The sequence below is a fragment of the Prionailurus viverrinus genome, chromosome B1 (genome assembly GCF_022837055.1).
Source record: "Prionailurus viverrinus isolate Anna chromosome B1, UM_Priviv_1.0, whole genome shotgun sequence".
Lineage (NCBI taxonomy): Eukaryota > Metazoa > Chordata > Mammalia > Carnivora > Felidae > Prionailurus > Prionailurus viverrinus.
The window spans coordinates 78607120-78611869 of NC_062564.1; positions in this window are offsets into that span (position 1 = coordinate 78607120).

Below are 4750 nucleotides of genomic sequence, written 5' to 3' on the forward strand. Positions count from 1 at the left end.
TAGCTATTAAGGCAATTTTTAAAAGCTCTTCTGACATTCTTGTTTTGTAAGAAGGGAAGGGGAGGCATCCAGGGGTCAAAGGCATACGCTATGACCTGGAAAAGTTGGCTATTTCAGATAAGCCTGTCAGCCTTAGAACTGTGTGGTATATGTGCCAGTACAGAAAATATATTCAGTTCTGATTTCCTCCCATCACGCATCATTCTGTCTCAGTCTCAGATGATCTTCAACACAATATTAGAGGTGCCAAGGAAATAATAAAAGAACGAGAGGGGAAAAAATCAACCCCCAGTGACAACATTGCAGCCTGTGAGTCAATGAAGCCTGTTGATTAGGTCTTTAACGAGCACTCCTACAGGCACCAGAATATCCATCTGGGTGTCTGGGGCCTGACGCGGCGGTGAGAAGCACAACCAGCTCCCTCTCGTCTACTTCCAAACCGAAAAAAATGGGAGAAATCATACCTTTAAAAACCACACGCATACAAGGACAAAGTGACAGTGTGTGCCATCTTTAGGCACTGCATCCTATCAGTATCCCAGGAGAGTTCCCTAAATAAATAAGGAACTTTTGGGGTGTACATAGCAAAAGACCACCATGAACAATCTGGAGATGAGAGAAGCCTTATTACACAAACTACACTGACAAGTAAACCTGCAAAGCTAAACAGATGCCAAATGGTATTTCTTCTCTGTCTTCTGGAGATGGAAGCCCTTATGAGATTGAGAAGGGCCGGAGCACCTGGATGGCTCAGTTGGTTAAGTGTCTGACTCTTGATTTCGGCTCAAGTCATGATCTCACAGTTTGTGATACTGAGCCCCGTGTTGGGCTCTGAGTGGCCATCACCACCTGGGATTCTCTTTCCCCCTCTCTCTCTCTTCCTCACCCTCGCCCTCTTAAAATAAACAAATAAAAAAAACCATTAAATAAATTTAGAGTGGTCAAATGTTAATCTACTGATTCACACCAAGAGTACCTGAGTCTGAATATCTCCTCACCTCTTCCTCACATGTGTATGAACACACATGAGCACGTACACACACATATACAAACACACTGCTTTTATTTTTATACTTCTCTGTTGACAGTGGTAAGAAAACTCATTTTCATCAAATTCCCCGTTCAATCAACAAATAGAACTTTTCAAAGGTATTGAAAGGTGAGGTGTTTTGTAGTTGTTGTTTTGTGCATGTACACATCAACAAGAGCAAGACCATTTTACGTTTCTCTTGAGAAGTGAGAACTGCAGAGTGCGCTGGTTCATATGTAGCGTCTCTTCCGGGGTTTCTATTTCAGTGCTGCCTGGGATCATCAGCCAAGATACTCTTGAAAGCAGACAGCTTGCTTTTAGCCTGCAATTCATTTTCATTTTACTTAAATGTGCTTAACGGAACAAACTAGCCATTGTAGAAATTGAGGACCTTTAACCTAAGGTTCTCTAATTTCTTTTTCTGTTACCACCAGGAGGAAAAATAGTGATAGTAAAACCAAAAATGTTGTTATACTAGCTCACATAAGCTTGTGTGAGTTTTCACCTTTTGCTTAAAAAAGAGGCCATGAACATGGGGCTCCTGGGTGGCTCAGTTGGTTAAGCGTCCGACTTTGGCTCAAGTCATGATCTCACATTTCATGGATTCAAGCCCTGTGTCAGGCTCTGTGCTAACACCTCAGAGCCTGGAGCCTGCTTCAGATTCTGTATCTCCCTCTCTCACTGTTCCTCCCCTGCTCATTCTTTGTCACTCTCTGTCTCTCAAAAATAAATAAACATTTTAAAAAAGTTTTTTTAAAAGAGGCCGTGAACAGAAAACCTCAACATACTACCTAAGTTAGGTCAAATATCTATAACTGACTCCAACAACAGATCCAGCTGACCACAGTGAAGATATAACAGGGCTGGCACCAGAAACAGATTCATCATTTGTACTTGAATATAAAAACAACTCAGTAGTATAATAACTTTACCTCTGAACTCTCCAAAAATCATAAACTAACAGGTTTAGTTTTCAAGATAATAAAATGAAAGGGGTATGCACCAGAGTAAACCCAAATAGTTATTTATACAGAATTGCAGGTCTTTCCTAAAACCAAAAGAAATCAGACTCACTATTTACTGATGTTCAGTGCTCTTGAGACTCAAACTCTATTTCTTTTTCTTTTTAAAAGTTTATTTGTTTGTTTGTTTATTTATTTATTTTTGAGAAAGACAGAGACAGTGTGAGTGGAGGAGTGAGGGAGAGAGGGAGAGAGAGAATCCCAAGCAGGCTCTGTGCTACTAGCACAGAGCCTGACATGGAGTTCAAACTCATCAAACTCTGAGATCATGACCTGAGCCAAAACCAAGAATTGGCCGCTGAACTGACTGAGACACCCAAGAACCTCTCAAACTGTATTTCTTTCTTTCTTTTTTATTTTTTTACTGAAGTGTAATTAACATACAGGGCTACATCAGTTTCAGGTGTACAATATAGTGATTCGACAATTTTATACATTTCTCAGTGCTCATTATGTTAAGTGTACTCTTAAAGTCCTCTTTATCTATTTCACCCATCCCCCTACCCACCTCCCCTCTGGCAAGCACCCGTTTTGTTCTCTGTATTTAAGAGGGTTTTTTTTTTATTGTCTCTTTTTGGTTTGTTTGTTCATTTGTTTTGTTTCTTAAGTTCCATGGATGAGTGAAATCATTTGGTATTTACTTACTACACTTAGCATTATACCTTGGCCTTGGTCCATCCCTGTTGTTGCAAATGGCAAGATCTCCTTCTTTTTAGGACTGTATTTCTTAGGAAGATGAATCAGACTGAAATATATATATGTATATGCAGAGCTAAAAAGGAACTTAGAGTCAGGGGTCCTTTCCTCTATAGCTGTTCAGCAGTGGAGCCTGTACTAGACTTCAAATCCCCACACGGGTCAAGGTCTCTCACCAGGTTACCTTTTTGTCCATTACTTATATTTGTGGGGTTTTTTTTTGCATTGTTTTGTGTTAAATAGCTGTGTCTTTTCATCTCTTGGCATTACCTCTTGTTATTGAATATCATGACTCTACACCTAGAAGGAATTAGTATGAATGCATTTAAGCCTTCATATAATAATGTCAAAACAGTTAAGATTCTGATATCCTTAGAAAATCAGAGCATAGTTCTAGTTTGGTTCATTCACACTGAATCGGGATGAGAGTCATGATAGTCTTTTCTCACCTTAGTGTAGGACTGTTTCTCCAGACAACATCCTGTTCAAATCAGTAAGCTAGCAGGAAGAAAGAGCTGGTGTCTTCACAGTTGATTTCTTTCTTTAAGTCATGCTTTGGGGATTTTGGGTTTTTTCATCCCTCCTTGGAGTGGTTAACATCTGCACTTGGGTATTTCCCTCATCATGATTCCCTGCCCACATCTTGTATGAATGCCTGTCACTAACAAGGGTACATCTGACATGCTTATTTAACGTGGAAGTCCTTAAGAACGCCAGTGACTAGCAAGGTTAAGTTAAAAGAATACTTTTTAACTAGCCAAATGCCCTAGTTCAGTTAGTTCTGATAATAACTAAAGGATTTTTAAAATATTTAAAAACTTGAATTTTCAAAGTATACAATCCAAGAAATAAAATTTAGCACAGTAAGTAAAAAGCACAAAAGAACAAGGATTCATTTGCACTACATAAATTATATCTTTGCTACTTTAAAATTTGTCTGTGAAACAATGCAACATCTTTGATCCTTTCTTTCCTATTCAAAACACTCTCTTGGAGAGCCTGGGTGGCTCGGTTGGTTGGGCTTCCGACTTAGGCTCAGGTCATGATCTAGTGGTTCCTGGGTTCAAGCCCCCCATTGGGCTCTGTGCTACCAGCACAGACTCTTTGGCTCCTTCTCTCTCTGCTCCTCCCTTGCTCTCTCTCTTTCTCTCTCAAAAATAAATAAAGATTAAAAAAAACATTTTCTCTATTCATTCCAATCTTAAATATGCTCTGATAAGTCTTTTTATTTCTGCCTTCCTTGGTCTCAGATTTCTGGCACTCCTCTCTCACTACATACCTATATAGGAAAGTTCCACATGGCACTGTATTGGCTTATGAATTCTGCCTCCTGAATAAGGCTTTCAGGTCATGTTTCCCAGACCTCTTGTCAGACAAGCAGACAAGGCACTGAGTCTTCTGAATATCTGCCCCTATGCTGATGTCATTCTAAACTGTCAACAGGTCAGCTGATTATCTGGAAATGTTTCCTATCAGTCCTCTCTCTTCCCTCAGTTCCTCCTGATGTCGATTTTGTAGACCAGCCAGATTTTCGGCTTTATTTTTTTTTATATATATATGAAATTTATTGACAAATTGGTTTCCATACAACACCCAGTGCTCATCCCAAAAGGTGCCCTCCTCAATAGATTTTCAGCTTTAGAAACATGTATGACCTGAAGAAAAGCTTGGCCTGTCTTCCATTGCATATCCCACCTTTTCCCTGATCCTGCCTCTATCCTGACAACATGACAACCATCCCTGTTTCTTCTTTCCAGAGTCAGATCATTGCAACCCAAGGCCAGGGTGGGGTCTGGCCCCAGGGTATGTCAGAGCTCCTGTCCTTGTTTCTAGAGAAGAGAGAAATACAGAATTCTCTATAGTCAGGTTTTCTTTTACTTCTCTGCAGGAACAGCTCTCATCCTAACCCATAGCAGAGGTTCTGGAAAGTTTTTGGCTCTCCCAAAGGCAAATAACACATTCCTCCTGGGTAGTTCAAGCATCTTAGATTCCCCCAAGCCAC